The following is an 18,528-nucleotide window of genomic DNA, read 5'->3' as shown; positions in this document are numbered from 1 at the left end:
CTAAGGGCCAACTCTCTCAAGACGTTCTATTACATAACGTACCATATTCCTTTGACTCTTTGGGTGAAGAGACTCCTGAGCTTATATCTGGGGGTGAACCCATGCAATTAGGGGGAGCGACTCTGGGATCTGCTTGCAAAAGTAGGAGTCGCAAGCTGGGAGTATGTTTTTTCTGTGGTCAAAGGGGACATTTTGTCAATATATGTCCAAGCATTCTGCAGCAAAAAGAGAAACAAAAAGGGCCATCTAAATCCCAACTGACTATCGGAGGTGTGAGTGGGGAGTCAGAGAATGTGCATTTGTCCTTTGCTGGTAGTACCCGATTTATCCTGACTGCTGAGGTGGTGCTAGAGTCAAAAACTGTGGGAATTGAGGTATTTGTCGACAGCGGGGCCAGGGTGAACCTGAGTGCTCAGTTTGTCCTCATGCATGGGTTATCACCAAGTACATTAAAAAAATACATTCCTGTATTCGCAATTGATTCTGCCCCTCTTTTTCAGGGTACAGAGGTAAAGAGATAAAATATCCCAGGGCGCAAGAATCCAATCCAGATAGTGGTAGTAAATAGAAAAATTATTTATTGCAGAAGTACAACGCGTTTCGGGGAGTAGTTCCCCTTCATCAGGTACATAACACTGCATATGAAATTACACAAACATACAGCATTTAAATACACTCAAAAAAACCGCCAAAATGAAAAGTAGGCGGGGCTAAGAAAAGGGGGAGTGGTTAGTGGGGATGGGTCCCCAGCAGATGTGCATAGGTTTGGTGTTCAATAAATAATGATAAAGTGACAATGCAGAGGTACCATCATTGGTGGTGTAGTGGAGCCAGAGACGTAGGAATGTTTGTGCTCCGATCAATTTATATGCCTCTGATCAAGGAGCGCTCGTACTGAAGGGGGAGGTCACATGATCGGACCCGGTCACGTGATCGCGGCTTGCCGGCAGTAGATAGTAACCTGGTTGCTGGGTAACCAGGACGCTTAGTGGCCGCACTGATGTAATGCGGACACGAGCGCAGCGAGGATGGCAGGGGAGGGAGGTGGAGTGGGTGTTACAGGGAGGGCGGACCTGTGATGTAAAATATGTTAATGGCAAGGGGGAGGACTCTGCCGTTGTGTCTGGGTGAGGGGCTGGAGGGGGTAGGAGGAAGAGACATTCATGACAGATAAAATGATGGTAATTGGTGCTAAAACGATTTGATCAATCACCTCTGATAATGGTGTAATATCATAACAATTGATTATCATCCATTAATGATTGATGGATTAGTGATATATAATTGATAATAGATGAGTAAACAAATGGAGTAATTATCATCCAATGACTAATGATTTGATAGGAGAATGGAAAGATAATGAGGAGGGGGGGTAATAAATTCATTAGAAGGTATTGATCCATGGTGATACATGTGCATATTGTTCATTAAACGATTAATGAAAAATAATGGGTATAATAATAATGTATCAAAAATATATATGGATAATGAATGATGAATAATAGATTAATAAATTAATAATAAATAATTGATAATTGATTGATAATATTGATAATGAAAAAAATAATAAGGACAAAATAACAATGATGGAGATAACAAAGAAAGAATATATATATGTATATATATGTATATGTATATATATATATATATATAAATAAATAAATATAAAAATAATAATAATGAAAAATAAATAAATAGTAAAAATTATAGAATATGAAAAATAATGATGAAAATGAAATGAAGATAAATGATACAAAATATGAATTAAATAAAAATGTAGGTTAAATATATGGAGCGTCATGCTTACGTATGTACAGGAAATCAGGTGGCGGTAGAATATACTTGTAAAAGACTATGTTACACAACCTTGGGGGACCTAGGCTGTTTGAAATAGGGAACTCCACGGTTGAAACATAGCTGAACTCGGGGTATTTCAGAGGTTTATCTCGAAGGCTTCGTTAAGACCAAATGGGTTAAGGCAGTTTAGTTTGTATATCCAAAACATCTCGCGCCTTTTGATCGTCTGCATGACATTATGGCAATCAGAGCCGATTTGTTCAATGGGCGTGATGGAAAAGCCAGTGGCGAGGCCCTCATGACGAATGGTTGCGTGTCGAGACACGCTGTGCTGTAGGAAACCCTTTTTGATATTTGACCGGTGTTTGTTAAGCCTGTTGCGCAAGGTTTGGATTGTCCGCCCCACATACTGTAGGCCGCAGGGGCATTCCAGTAGGTAGATAACATTTTTTGATCCACAGTGTAAATGTTGTCTGATGGAGAAGGTTCCCCCATTAGCTCTACTTTGGAAAGAAGTTGATATCCGTATAGCGGTACAGCAGAGACATTTGGGTTGGTTGCATCTGAAGCTGCCAGGTTGTTCGGAGTGTTGGGTTCTCGTGGGGGAAGGTTTGTGGTCGAATCTGTCGGCACGCAGTTTGCTTGGAGCTAATAGATTTTTTAAAGTTTTAGCTCTCCTGAACGTCAAGGGAGGATGGCTGGGTAGTGATTTGGATAGAAATGGATCGCTTCTTAGGATATGCCAGTGTTTGGACAGTATGCTCCTAATATCCTTATGGTTATTGCTGTATGTCGTGATAAAGTTAGTACTCCACTTGTTTTCAGATTTCTTGTTTTTTTTGATATTTTTAGTGATATCATCTGTATTATCGTTTTTATTAGTGGGTAGGCAGTTTTCTTGTGTGAGGGTTTTTGCTTTGTTGAAGGCCGCTTCTATGATTGGGAGAGGATAACCTTTTTGTATAAACCTCTTACGGATGATCTCACTCTGGGTCATGAAGTCTTTGTCTAGGGAGCAGTTCCTTCTAATTCGTTTAAACTGGCCGAATGGAATATTGGTTTTCCATTTTTTGTGGTGTGAACTGGTGAAGTCCAGGTAGCTGTTGCAGTCCACCTTTTTGAAATACGTGCGTGTTTCTAATTTGTTATTGATGATGTTTAGTTCCAGGTCCAGGTACTCAATTTGCATCTGATTGTGGGTTCCGGACAAGGTGATGCCCCAATCAGTGGAATTGAGGTGTGCAACGAAATTATTAATAGAGCAAATGTCGCCGTTCCAAATAATTAACAGGTCGTCAATGTACCGTCGATAAAAAATTATGTTTTGATCCCAAAAGGTAGAGTTATATATGAATCTGGTTTCGAAAGCCCCCATAAACAAATTCGCGAAACTCGGCGCGAAACGCGTGCCCATGGCGGTCCCCCTGGTTTGCAGGTAAAGTTGATCCTGGAAGCGAAACACGTTGTGTGTCAAAATAAACCTAATGGATTCGAGAATGAAGGATTTTTGGTCGGTGGGCAATAGATGGTCATTATCCAGATATTGTTTGGTACAGTTGATACCCAATTCATGTTCGATGTTTGAATAAAGTGCAGTGACGTCTAATGTCATCAATCTGTAGGTGCCTTCCCACTTGATCTCCTTGAGTGATTGTAACAAGGAGGAGGAGTCTCGGAGGTATGATGGTAAAGTGGTGACATACTTCTGTAGGAGAACGTCAACGTAATGTGAGAGGTTACAGGTAAGGGATGAGATGCCTGAGATGATCGGACGGCCTGGGGGTTTCATTGGATCCTTATGGATTTTTGGTAAGTGGTAGAATATTGCAATTGCTGAGTCTGGGTTAAGGATGTAATTTTGTTCCTTCTTGTCTAATATGTGTTTTGCGGATTCAATGAGGGTTTTGAATGCCTTCTTGTGCTCTAAGGAGGGGTCCTCATTGAGAGGGAGGTAATAGTCTCTATTAGATAGAATGTGAAGTGCCTCTTTCACATAATCCTCCTTGTTCTGGATCACGACACCCCCACCTTTGTCTGCCCCTCGGATGACAATCCCAGTGTTCTCTTGAAGGTGTTTCACTGCTAGTTTCTCACTGGAGTTTAAATTACTGTTGAATAATGGTTTTTGGTGGACAGTCCGGAAGTCCTCCAGAACTAAGTTGTGGAAGGTGTCAATGAAGTTGCCCTTATGTTGAGTGGGGTAAAAATTGGATGGGGGCTTTAAACCGGTAGAGATATATGTTGAGACTCCTGTGGTCGTTTGGGTATCCATGTGTTTCTTATCCGATGTTTTACTCGAATTATCCAGGATGTTGAAGTGCCTTTTGAGGGTTAATTTTCTGGTAAAATTGTGTAGGTCTAAAAAAAGGTCAAAACCCTTGATGTTTGAGGAGGGACAAAAAGATAGACCTCTGGATAACAAGGCGGTCTCCTCAGGCCTGAGTGTGTATGTGGATAAATTGAAGATTCTAACCTCTGGTGCTGCAGGATCAGGGCATCCTATGTTTTGCGTTTTGCTCTTGCCTGCCCTACAGCCCCTTCGGCATTTTTTCTTTTGGCTGTTCTTTTTCCCAGCGGATGAAAATAATTTGTGATTGCGACTGTGCTGGGACTCTTTAGTATGGGGTATAAGTTGGTGGGTGTGAGGGTGGGGGGAAGGGATAAAAAAGAAACCGGGCCTGGATTGGAAAGGCAAGTGGTATTGGGTGTGGGGGGTGAGTCTGAATTAATGTGTTGATGGTGGTTAGCGAGCGGGGACCCGCTGGGAACTTGGGACGGGGATGTGGTATGTAAAGTGATCAAAGAATCGAGTTCAAAATCCACAGGGGTAGGCGGGGAGGAAGGAGTGGACTGTAACGAGGGTGGGGGGGGGAGAGAGGGATTGGGGAGGGAGGGAAAGGAGGTGGGTGGAAGATTAAGAGGGGCACAATTGGACAAGACGTCTGGATCGAAGATCTCTGGGGTGCAGCTGGGAGGTGTGGGGGAGGTATGGCCCAGGGGAGGGCATGGTGTGGGGGAGTGAGGGCCGGGCTTGGGATCTGGGATGATGGATGGGGTGGGTCTGGAGTTGGGGGTATTGGCCAACGGTGTGTAGAAGGCTATGTCAGGTGACAAGGAGGGATTGGGGGTGCTTGTCGCAAGTTTTGCACGATATCAGATTAAGAGTGGGTGACTTTCATCAAGAAGTTATCTTGTGTTTTGTCTTGTAAGGTCTCCCTGCACCTTTTGGTTCTGGGTTTACCGTGGTTTACCAAGCATAATCCAACTATCGATTAGCAAGCTAGACAGATTATGGATTGGGGGGACTATTGCATTGATAATTGTCTCAATACATCCTTTTCTGTGGTTACTACTAAGGCTGTACCCTCTTTTATATCTGAGTTTGCCGATGTGTTTTCTGAGAGTGGATGTTAGGATTTACCTTCCCATCGGGAATATGATTGCCCTGTCAATCTTATTCCCGGGGATAAATTGCCTAAATCTAGGTTGTATAATCTTTCTGAACCTGAAAGGCAGGCAATGAGAGAATACATTGCCGAGAGTTTGAAGAAAGGGCACATAAGACCTTCCAAGTCTCCAGTGGCTGCAGGGTTTTTTTTGTAAAAAAAAAAAAAAGATGGCGGTCTTCGGCCATGTCTGGATTTTCGTGAACTCCATCAGATTACTGTCCTTGATCCTTACCCTCTTCCTTTGATTCCCGATTTGTTTAACCAGATTATTGGTGCCAAGGTGTTCTCCAAGTTGGACTTAAGGGGGGCATATAATCTGGTTAGTATCAAGGAAGGGGATGAATGGAAGACGGCTTTTAATACTCCTGAGGGGCACTTTGAAACCTGGTCATGCCTTTCGGGTTGATCAATGCCCCGGCAGTCTTCCAACATTTTGTGAATGACATCTTTCATCACCTGGTGGGGAGGTTTATTCTCCTGACATGGACACATATCAGAATCATGTGAGACAGGGATAATACATTTTTCGCAAAATTAGAGGTGTGTTTTTTGCGCTACACGAGGTGCAGTTCTTGGGCTACCTGCTGTCATTTTCAGGTTTTCAAATGGATCCTGAGAAAGTCTGTGCTGTATTGGACTGGGATCGACCCGAAAATTTTAAGGCTCTTATGCGGTTTTTAGAATTCACCAACTATTACCGAAAATGTATTAAGAATTATTTGACAATAGTAAAATCCTTAACAGACATTACTAAGAAAGGGACGGATGTCTCTGTATGGTCTGATTCGGCGTTGCAAGCCTTTTCTGCGATTAAGGAATGCTTCTCTTCTGCTTCCATATTGGTGCAGCCAGATGTGTCACAACCGTTTATTGTGGAAGTGGACTCATCCAAGGTGGGGTTAGGAGCAGTTTTGTCACAGGGCCCATCACCTGGTAAATGGCGACCATGTGCATTTTTCTCTAAATAACTATCCTCCGCTGAGAAAAATTATGATGTGGGTAACAGAGAGTTGCTGGCCATTAAATTGGCTTTTGAGGAATGGCGTCATTGGTTGGAAGGGGTGATTCATCCGATCACGGTATTCACTGATCACAAAAATCTGGTTTATCTGGAGTCGGCGAAACGACTGAACCCAAGACAAGCCAGATGGGCCCTGTTTTTCACCAGATTAAATTTCACTGTCACCTATCGTCCTGGGATTAAGAATGTCAAGGATGGACACCTTGTCACGTAGTTTCCCTGGAGGTGGTGATTTTGAAAACTCGAGTCCCATACTGTCTAAAGGGGTGGTGATATCCGCCCTCTACCCTGACCTTGAGGTTAAGGTGTTAGAGGCGCAAGGAGACGTACCAGACTCGTGACCCTCTGGGAAACTATTTGTGCCATCGGAATTGCGTCACAAGGTGTTGGAGGAACATCATTGTACAGTTCTTACAGGACATCCTGGGATTAGGTCCACTGCCAACCTCATATCTCGTAGATTGTGGTGGCCAGGGTGGGGTAAGTGTGTGAAGGACTATGCTTCAGCCTGTACTACCTGTGCACGTGCCAAGGTGACACATACTCGACCGTCTGGATCTTTACTTCCGTTAACCATTCCGTCCAGACCATGGACTCATGTAACCATGGACTTTATCACTGAGCTACCTAATTCTTCAGGAAAGACTGGTGGTAGCTGATGGCTTTAGTACATTTTATTGCATTACCAGGCCTACCTAATGCTAAAACCCTTGCACAGGTATTTGTTGACAACATTGTGAAACTTCATGGCATTCCCTCTGACATGGTCTCAGATCGTGGGACTCAGTTTGTTTCCAGATTCTGGAAGGCGTTCTGTAATCATCTGGGAATTCAAGTGTCCTTTTCTTCAGCTTTTCATCCTCAGTCGAACGGACAGACGGAGCTTACTAATCAGAGTCTCGAGACTTACTTGAGATGTTTTGTATCTGAGAACCAGGAGGATTGGTCTTCCTTTTTGTCTTTGGCAGAGTTTGCCATAAACAATCGTAGTTAAGAGTCCACTGGTGAGTCGCCGTTTTTTGGTGTCTATGGATTTCACCCGCAGTTTGGCATATTTTCTGGTTCTAATACTTCTGGTATCCCTGAGGAAGAATGTTTTTCATCATCATTGTCATCAATATAGCTAAAAATTCTAAATAACTTGAAAAATATGGGCAACAAATATAAACGTGTGGCTGACAGGAAACATATGTATGGTACGGACCTAAGTGTGGGTGATTCTGTGTGGCTGTCCACAAGAAACATTAAGTTCTGGAAGTTAGGTCTAAGGTTTATCGGCCCATATAAGATCACAGCCATTATTAATCCTGTAGCTTTTCGTCTTGAGCTTCCTCAGGCCCTGAAAATGCATAATGTGTTCCAAAGGTCTTTGTTGAAAAAATATGTGGAACCTTTACAGCCATCTTCCTTGCCACCTGCTCCGGTAATGGTTTACGGTAATTTGGAATTTAAGATCACGAAAATAGTTGACTCTCGAGTTCTTCGTGGATCCCTTCAATATCTTGTCCACTGGAGAGGTTATGGACCGGAGGAAAGGATGTGGGTGCTGGCATCCAACGTTAATGCCAATCGTTTAGTGCATGCCTTTCATAGATCTCACCCGGATAAGGTCGGTCCTAGGTGCCCGGACGTCACCCGTAGAAGGGGGGGTACTGTCACGGACGTTCCCGTGACAGATTCCAAGAGATCGGAGAGACTGGCAACTCGTGGGTTAAATTGAAAAGTTCACTGTGGATCTTATTGTGTCTGTGTTTTGGTGAATGCCACACCCCTTGCTTCAGGTGTTGCTTTTTGGTGATTTGCCTTTCTCATAAGTAGCCGCTTCTCACTCTTGGAGGTGCGGTTTATAGATTTTCTTCCCACCTTCTAACTAGCTGGTCGGTTGTACTCTGTGGTGCTTCTGGAGTTGCCAGTTTTCTACTTTCAGATAAGTCTTGTCTTTTCTTATTGTTTTGTGTTTGTTATATTCCCTGTTTGTATCTGGGCCTGAGACAAAGACTTCCATTCGTCCATCTGGGGAGGAATAGGTTATCTCTGGTCCTAGAAGTTGCTAAGCTCTTGCAGCCTTCTCATTGGCCCACAAGCTAGAAGCAGGGAGGGATCATGTGAAAAAAAAATGAATATTTGAATTTATGAAGATATAGCACTATATTCTAAATATTCGCGAATTCTCGAAGTGCCGATATTCGCAATTAAAATTCACTATTCGAATATTCGCGCTCAGCACTATGTATCAGCAGTGTCCTGCTTACTGCAGTAATGTCTGTATCAGCCTTAAATACCTTACTGACTGACTCCAGTGATCAACCTTGTAAAATCTGGACCTAGATCTAGTTCTTCCTTTCCTCTCTTAAGTACTGTAAAGAAATACATTTCTTGATGTAAATATCTCAGAGATAGTGGTTCTCCTGGACTTATGCCTAGTTTCTCCAAGTAATGAGCACATGTAGCTCCTCTCCGTTCCTCAGCTAACATACACTCTAAACTAGGGGGGGAACCTAGGTCCATCTCCTAGCCTCCTACAGGGCAGAGTCAGGACTTTTAACCCTGACTTATCCATACAAACCTATACGGGTACAATCCAATGCATCAAATAACATTACATAACAAGAAACTGTTTTGCAAGTGCCCTATTCTGGGGTACTGCAGTAGTTTCCAAGCACTGGCATACTGCAGCTGAGCTTATATTCATTTGAATGGAGGCTGAGCCTCAGCACACTGGCACAGCCGCTACACAATGGAGCTTTCTGTTTTCGCCTCTGCCCACTATATACATTCCGGACCAGCGGCTGCCCGAAACAGCTGATCGGTGGGGTTGTAGGGCATCAGACCCTTACCAATCTGATATTGACAACCTATTCTGAAGATCGTCCATAAATATCTAAGTATTGGAAACTCCCTCTCACAAACACAACCCCTCTTTATAAAGAATTCGGGATGTTGATCAGTTAATCACTGCTGGTCCAGGTTTTCTAACCTACTATAGCAGGGGAAGGTCCACCCTGACATAAATTTTCCAAACTTTAGTGTTACTTCAGTGGCTGTGGAACCACTGTGTCAACGAGCAGATTTGACTTTGGGTTACTCCTAAGGCCATTATCCTGACACTCCCCTAGTATTCACTCTTTAACGTCTGTACAGGGATATGGACTTTGCTGCAGGGGAACCACCAGATGGCTATCTCCTGGAGTAGTCTATGTATGACTGACATCTGACCTACGGGGGTCAAAAACACAGGTGCAGAGCAATGCATGATTGGGCAAAATTGCAGTCAGTAACAGGCCAGGGTCAAGGCAGACAGAGTACGAGCAGCACTGCAAACTGTCTGAGGTCTGGGTGGGCAGAGATGGGTCAATACAGAGGTCAGGCACAGGTCAGGTAGGCCAGTGGACGGTCACAATCCAGGAAACAGCCAGAAAGTCGGTACACGGGTAGACAGAAAAACAGACACCTTAGCAGGATACTAGCACACTAGGTGCCTAAAATACCCCAAGGTGGCCAGTGGCAATGATCCTACAATTGCATACTACCAAGAAGTGGCATACACAAAGATCCATCCAAAATGAAGTACCACAGGAAAAAAAAGACACAAAACATTCTGCACGATATGATAGTAAATATGCAGATGTGCATAGCTACATTTATAAAATCACAGAAAATAATGCACTAAAACAGTAGATGCAAACATAATATATGGACTAAGCCCTAACTCTAATGAGAAAATCTCAGACTCTTAGGGTACTTTCACACTAGCATTTTTCTTTTCCGGCATAGAGTTCCGTCACAGGGGCTCTATACCGGAAAAGAACTGATCAGTTTTATCCCCATGTATTCTGAATAAAGAGTAATCAGTTCAGGATGCATCAGGATGTCTTCAGTTCAGTCGTTTTGACTGATCAGGCAAAAGAGAAAACCGTAGCATGCTACGGTTTTATCTCTGGCGAAAAAAACTGACTTGCCTGAATGCCGGATCCGGCATTTTTTCCTATAGGAATGTATTAGTGCCGGATCCGGCATTCAGAATACCGGAATTCCGGATCCGTCCTTCCGGTCTGCGCATGCGCAGACTGAAAAAAAGGTGAAAAAATAAATGCCGGATCCGTTTTGCCGGATCACACCGGAAAGACGGATCCGGCATTTCAATGCACTGATAAGGATCCTGATCAGTCTTAGGGCTCTTTCACACTTGCGTTATTGTCTTCCGGCATAGAGTTCCGTTGTCGGGACTCTATGCCGGAAGAATACTGATCAGGATTATCCTAATGCATTCTGAATGGAGAGTAATCCGTTCAGGATGCATCAGGATGTCTTCAGTTCCGGTACGGAACGTTTTTTGGCCGGAGAAAATACCGCAGCATGCTGCGCTTTTTGCTCCGGCCAAAAATCCTGAACACTTGCCGCAAGGCCGGATCCGGAATTAATGCCCATTGAAAGGCATTGATCCGGATCCGGCCTTAAGCTAAACGTCGTTTCGGCGCATTGCCGGACCCGACGTTTAGCTTTTTCTGAATAGTTACCATGGCTGCCGGGACGCTAAAGTCCTGGCAGCCATGGTAAAGTGTAGCGGGGAGTGGGGGAGCAGTATACTTACCGTCCGTGCGGCTCCCCGGGCGCTCCAGAGTGACGTCAGGGCGCCCCAAGCGCATGGATCACGTGATCACATGGATCACGTCATCCATGCGCATGGGGCGCTCTGACGTCATTCTGGAGCGCCCGGGGAGCCGCACGGACTGTAAGTATACCGCTCCCCCGCTCCCCGCTCCTACTATGGCAACCAGGACTTTAATAGCGTCCTGGGTGCCATAGTAACACTGAAAGCATTTGGAAGACGGTTCCGTCTTCAAATGCTTTCAGTACACTTGCGTTGTTACGGATCCGGCAGGCACCTCCGGCAACGGAAGTGCATGCCGGATCCCAACAACGCAAGTGTGAAAGAGGCCTTACTAATGCCATCAGTTGGCATACGTTTTGCCTGATCCGGCAGGAGGTTCCGGCGACGGAACTGCTTGCCGGATCTCTCTGCTGCAAGTGTTTTTCTTTTCCGGCACTGAGTTCCGTCACAGGGGCTCTATACCGGAAAAGAACTTATCAGGCATATCCCCATGTATTCTGAATGGAGAGTAATCCGTTCAGGATGCATCAGCATGTCTTCAGTTCAGTCGTTTTGACTGATCAGGCAAAAGAGAAAACCGTAGAATGCTACGGTTTTATCTCCGGCATAAAAAAACTGAAGACTTGCCTGAATGCCGGATCCGACATTTTTTCCCATAGGAATGTATTTGATCCGGCATTCCAAATACCGGAATGCCGGATCCGTCCTTCCGGCCTGCGCATGCGCAGACTGGTAAAAATGTGAAAAAATATACAAGACGGATCCGTCTGTCCGCATGACAACAAGCGGAAAGACGGATATGTCCTTGCAATGCATTTGTGAGACGGATCCGTATCCGTCTCACAAATGCTTTCGGTCAGCGGCAGATCGGCGGATCCGGCGGGCAGTTCCGACGACGGAACTGCCTGCTGGATCACACTGCCGTAAGTGGGAAAGTAGCCTTAGCCAATATATTTTGATCAAAACACATCTGTGCCCGCCTACCCAGCGCCATGGTGGTCTCAGGTCAGGCAAAGAGCCTATATAGGGGTGTAGAACACTGTACCTTGCAGTAACATGCATAGGGAGTCTGCTGTGGTAGTGAAATGCAGATGACAGGTGTCGCTCTTAGAATCACTGCATACTTCACTTATTTGGGCAGTCACAGGGCCAAAACTGACCAAATAACTTAAGTATCAACTCAGCTTTACAGGTTGATGTTAGCGCCAAGAAGAAGAGCACTCATTTTACACCCTCGTCATCTGATTCCACAATGATGTCTACAGAACCTGTTCTATTAAACGCTTATACAAGTAGAGCCCCCGTGACAGAGTGGAGAGGGTGTCAGCAGTAAGTTTGTGTTGACGTCACTGATTAATTTTCCCTTCCTCTGATCCGTCAGAACAATAACCCACAAAAAACGGATTCTGTCTGTGGAGCATATGCCTTTACTCGGTCAGCATTTGCTCAATAATCCATCAGTATTGCTAATGCCAAAATAAACAGGAGTGGATCTAAAACAGAGATGATACGTGAATGGAATATTTGCATGTCTTCTGTGTTTTGTACCCACTCCTGCTTTTGGCTACCAAATCAAAAGCCAAGTCTGATGGGACCATACAGGCCTTACAGCTGCTACACAGACAGGATCCGTTGTGCGTCTCATTTTTCCTTCCTTCTGACAGATAAGAAGAAAGGTCAAATAAATGATGATGTAAGCCAGGCCAAAAGCCAAAATAGTGGACCAGTCATGAAGTGGTGAGGCTGGGAACAGCATGAGAAGCCCACAGAGTGGACCTATTGTAACATCCCGGAGTATGTCACTAAACTCTTTCTCCCTGCTACATCATGCTAGGTGTATATTTATTGTCATCCTGTGTAATCTAACATTGCATTTTCCATTATATGTATTTTTCAGGCCTGTTTTATATATTATGCTGTAATTTCCATGTACACCAGCAGGTGGCAGCAGTATGTAGCAGGATCTTAGCCAGTTAAGTATATCTGGACTGGAATAGTTCATTCCAGTCTAGCTCCCCCTCTTTGAGGAGGTGTGGAATGTCCCCACATCCTGCCTCATGGGGAGGAGAGGAAGTTCTAGTTAGTGTACCAGCCACCCCTGCTAGGGGCAGGCTGTGTTGGTAGGAGCTCCCAGCTACAGGGATCCCAACCTAGGATCCAGCCTCGGCTGAGGCCAAGGATCACCCTTCCCAGACTGAGCCTTCAGCCTCAGTGCTGGGGGACAAGCAAGCAGCACCTCCAGAACTACAGATCTCTAGGAAGAACTATACCCTGCGAGCAGTCCTGAGAGTACAGATCCAGAGTCCAGGAGAAGCCAAATCCCTCCTCAGCTAGTCAGGCCCACACCAAGCAGAAGATAGAGCAGAAGACAGATACCTGCCAGATTCACTAGGCATATGTTAAGAAGCAGAATATATATTGATTCCTGCCACATATTGCCAATAACTGCTGGGACCCAAGACTTATGCTGTAACTCGTATGGATTCAAACTGCATTAAGTAAAGACAAGTTGGATTATATCACCAGTCTGGATCTCATTCCTTACTACCAGAGTTCCTCAATTACTCCTGCTAACAACACTCATTTATTGCAAGTGAGCCAGGATCCAGGAGTCCAGCCGTACCAAGGTAGGAGACACCGTTGACATTACACAGAGACACTGTTCCCCCTCTGGCATTCCTCACCTGGTACGTGAGTTATAACATCTTAAAGGGCTTCTGTCACCCCACTAAACAGTTTTTTTTTTTTTGTTAGTTATAATCCCTATACTGCGATTTTTTCATACATACTGTAATTAATCATTTCGATTCAGTAGATTATGTTAAAAACGTATTTTTAAAATATGCAAATTACCTTGCTACCAGCAAGCAGGGCGGCATAATCCTATCCTAAAGACGCCCCCTCCGCATGTTGATTGACAGGGCCAACGGACGGGATCGTCCTCTAGCTGGCCCTGTCTGCTATCAAGATCTCGCGCCTGCGCCGTAACGGTATTCAGTCGGCGCAGGCGCACTGAGAGGAGGACGCTTACTCGGCCGCTCCATCCTCAATGCGCCTGCGCCGATGATGTCATCAAGTACACCCGGAAGAGAAGACGCCGGCATCGCTGGAAGGAGGCGGAGAGTCTGGTGACGTCGCTGGATGCTCGAATCAGGTAAGTATGTATGTAATAAGCATGCTGCCACAAAAACCACCAACGAAATGGGAATAAATAATTTTATAAAAATGACAGTTATTAACACTATACCACCAACGATTATTAATAATAAATCTCTTCCGGGTGTACTTGATGACGTCATCGGCGCATGCGCATTGAGGATGGAGCGGCCAAGCGAGCGTCCTCCTCTCAGTGCGCCTGCGCCGACTGAATACCGTTACGGCGCAGGCACGAGATCTTGATAGCAGACAGGACCAGCCAGAGGACGATCCCGTCCGTTGGCCCTGTCAATCAACATGCGGAGGGGGCGTCATTAGGATAGGAGGATGCGGCTGCTACCAGCAAGTAGCCGCCCTACTTGCTGGTAGTAAGGTAATTTGCATATTTTAAAAATACGTTTTTAACATAATCTACTGAACCGAAATCATTAATTACAGTATGTATGAAAAAATCGCAGTATAGGGATTATAACTAACCAAAAAAAAAATAAAACTGTTTAGTGGGGTGACAGAAGCCCTTTAAAGGGCCCTGCAATAGTACCTGCACAAGCTGCAATTGGCGTCATGAACTACTCATAGACTTTCATACACATATCCTGACCCACTGCAACATTGGCCATCGTACCATGGTCCTGCTCATTGCATAAGTGGCGCCTCGAACAGGATTCGGATTGAATTGTGTGCTATCCCTGTCCAACAGAACCGGATCCAGTTGTGTGTTGGAATGGATCCCATCGCATGTCTCACAGTATTGCAACCGCTGCCGCTTGTGCAGGGACCCTGCAAAGTGACTTTATTGCTTTATTGCTATGCCAGAAAGAGCTAAACGTGCGTTCCAGCATTCCAAGAGTTAATTCGCCATATTCGTTAAAATGGCGTTTCTTCTTCATGCTCAGAAGCGGGAAAAGACAGGAACGCCCTCTCAGGGGCGCGAAATTGCTGAATACGCCCCCCAGAAGCGGGAAAAGACAAGAACGCCCTCTCAAGAAGGCGAAGATGTCGAATACGCCCCCCTGGAAGCGGGAAAACTAAAGACTGCCCCCCAGTGAACTTTCTATTGTGAGCCAATGGGATAAAGACTCCTCCCTCTGGGCTCCACCCTCAGATCTGGCAGTTTGCGTATTCAAAGAGGCAGCGATGGGGTATTCACGTCCAAATTTGAACGAGATGTCCATTGGCGGAGAGCCAGTCTACCCAGAATATCTGCTCGAGATTCAGGTCTCCAAACTACTGAAAAGACGCGGTCCCTCGATATTTGGTACCAGCGCGGAGGCAGTGGATTCCTCCCTGGACAAAGAACCTGCGCCACCTACCTTGGCCAGTATCCCTGAGGATCCAGAGAGGGCCGCCGCTGATGTCCCGGTCCCTGATGCAGAGAGCCAGGACTTAATCAAGTTCCCGGAGGCTGTGGATCCCTCCTCTATACCAAGTGCCACCGCGGAAGGCGACGTACCAGTGACGATGGATGTCGACGTTGTGCCTGTTCGCGCGGAGGACACCGCTGACGCAGTAACCCCCGTCCTTAACAAGCCGGTGTTCCAGATGAAGATGGCACCCCCAGATGGCAACCAGAAGGCACCGGAACTGGCCGTCCGGCCGCAACCACAGGTAGGAGCTGCCGCGCTCCCTGAGGCCCCGGCCCGGTCCGCATCTGCCTCTGCACCACGTCCTGCTACCCCAGCAACCGCCACCAGGCCTAGGCCTGCTCCACTGCAGACACCTACTGGTGCGGCGCAGGCGGCTGGCGTATCCACTCCGCCGCCCAGCTCCACTGCTAGCAAGCTCAAGAGCCTGAACCCTGAGGTTCCTCACGAGATCACCGCTTTCGCCCAGACGGCCTGGGAGTATAAATCAGCCGTCGAGGAGTGGGTCAAGCAAGTGATAGATGACCCCCAGCCAGGGAATCCCACATTAATCAGGAGGACCGGAACCGTTCAGTGGTTCTCTGTGGAACGAGGAGTCGGGTTCCTGCAGGATAACTACTCCGGTTCAGAAGTATTTGTGGGCCGTCGCTCGGTCAAGCGACACTACCTGCCACAGGACCAGCACAACTTATATGTGGGGGATCAAGTCAAGTATACTCCCATGCGCTCCATACAGGGACCATTCGCTGCTGGAGTCACGTTGCTGGACAAGCCGCTCACCCCTGCCGTCGTCCCAGAGACCTGGCAGGAAGATCCAGGCTCTGCAGGCAAGGTGAGGTGTCTCCAAGAAACCCCTGACGGCCATATGAGATTTAGGGAGCAGCCCCAACCTGAGCCAGCACCGCTCATACCAGATTTGGCCGCACCACCAACCCTGAGGGTAGGACAGATAAACAATTCAGTCCTGACATTTAAACCAAAGGTGCAGCCCTTCATCCTCCCATGGAAGCAGCCTCAGGCACCTGCTCCAACCCGCCCTGAGCCCCTTCAGCCAGAGGTTCTATCCCCCTCTGTGCCGGCTGGAGATCCCGGGCTACGGCGTGTGACTGCCACGTTTTCCAGGCTGTCAACTCAGCCAGTACCTGCAGCAACCAGCAGAGGGCAGTGGCGTACCACAACGGCAGCCACCATGAGTTACCACCAGAGGCAGGAGCGTCCCCTCATGCGATTCAGTAGTTCCAGTAGTAATGAGGAGCTGGATACCTTCCTCTAAAAAGTATCCACTACAGCAACCAATGACATTTGGGAGCCACTCCGTGGACTGATTCCTGACGGGTGAGGACCTGTTGGCGTTGTGTGTGTTTTAACATTTTTCTGTTTCAGGTTGCCTGGTTAGTCCTCACCCTGATGGTCATGCTCAGTTAGGACTCCCCCCATCAGTATTTAACCCCCTCACGTCCAAGTTCAGTGTTTTATCCCCTTTCTCAGGTTACTTGATAGCCTGGTGCTCTTAAACATTTTATCCCTTTGGATTACAATTAACTTCTTACCCCTGTGGATTACAATGGACTTTTATCAGTTTCCAGAGGATACAATTTCAAGCACTTCCAGGAAAAAGGACTCAAGTTATTGTTGAGCCTATCCTTGCCTTAATAATTTGCACTATTTTAGAAAAATGTTTTATTGCAACATAAAAGCTTGCACCCAAAGAAAAGACTCAAACGATACCTGAGCTCTTTGTGATTTTCTACTTTAATAATTTTTGCACTAAGTACCAGTTTACAAGTTATGCAACGTTCAAGTAACATGCCCATTGTGTGTATGTATTATCCTCCTAGGTGCCGCAATGTGAATTTATGCACTGTTTAGGATGATTGCACAATGTAGCAACTTACTTAAAGTGTGCCTTAACTTAACAGCTCTTGTTCTCTCTCCTCTTTGTACGGACTGTCTTTATACGGACGTTGAATACTAATGGCCTACACCCGGTGATATATACCCATAGGTACCCAGGGTAGGACCAAGTGGTAAGTCCAGGCAGATCAAGTAAGTACACAGGTACCCCTGCTGCTTCGGGAATCGTTAGAAGCCCTAGGCTGCTCCTTCCCGGTTGTTAAATGTTCAGGATTGTTCCCATCCTGAGGTGTCTCATTTCCAGGAGATCCATGGGATCGTACTACCCTCCTCCTGTGACTTGCCAGAAGTATACGGAGACAATAAATACCTCCCCTTCTGAGCCTTTTGCCTAAGGTAAGGCGCCTCAAACCTTAGAGCCACATATTCTAGCTACCCCACAGTCATCATAGTGATCGTGCTACAAGCCAAATTTCTTCAAGCTATGGTGCAGGAAAGGAATACAGGATAAAGCCACCCTTTCATTTGCGGGCATTCCATTACATAATGGTGGGATTACGGAGTAAAGACACCCCCATGCTTTCTTTGGTATTGGTGGACGATACCCCAAAAAGTCAGTCAGTAAAGGTTTTGCTTTGTGCAGTATTTAGGTTACCTGGTTATACCAAGAGAAGGAAACTGTGTTGGACACCTTACTCTAGCGGGCAGGAACCTGGGGAAAGCCGTTTCATGTTTTGTCTTTGTATGTCTACAGGGAGTGCAGAATTATTAGGCAAGTTGTATTTTTGAGGATTAATTTTATTATTGAACAACAACCATGTTCTCAATGAACCCAAAAAACTCATTAATATCAAAGCTGAATATTTTTGGAAGTAGTTTTTAGTTTGTTTTTAGTTTTAGCTATTTTAGGGGGATATCTGTGTGTGCAGGTGACTATTACTGTGCATAATTATTAGGCAACTTAACAAAAAACAAATATATACCCATTTCAATTATTTATTTTTACCAGTGAAACCAATATAACATCTCAACATTCACAAATATACATTTCTGACATTCAAAAACAAAACAAAAACAAATCAGTGACCAATATAGCCACCTTTCTTTGCAAGGACACTCAAAAGCCTGCCATCCATGGATTCTGTCAGTGTTTTGATCTGTTCACCATCAACATTGCGTGCAGCAGCAACCACAGCCTCCCAGACACTGTTCAGAGAGGTGTACTGTTTTCCCTCCTTGTAAATCTCACATTTGATGATGGACCACAGGTTCTCA

This window comes from Bufo bufo, chromosome 1 (genome assembly GCF_905171765.1).
Source record: "Bufo bufo chromosome 1, aBufBuf1.1, whole genome shotgun sequence".
NCBI classification, from domain to species: Eukaryota; Metazoa; Chordata; class Amphibia; order Anura; family Bufonidae; genus Bufo; species Bufo bufo.
Note: the sequence above shows the minus strand (reverse complement) of the source record.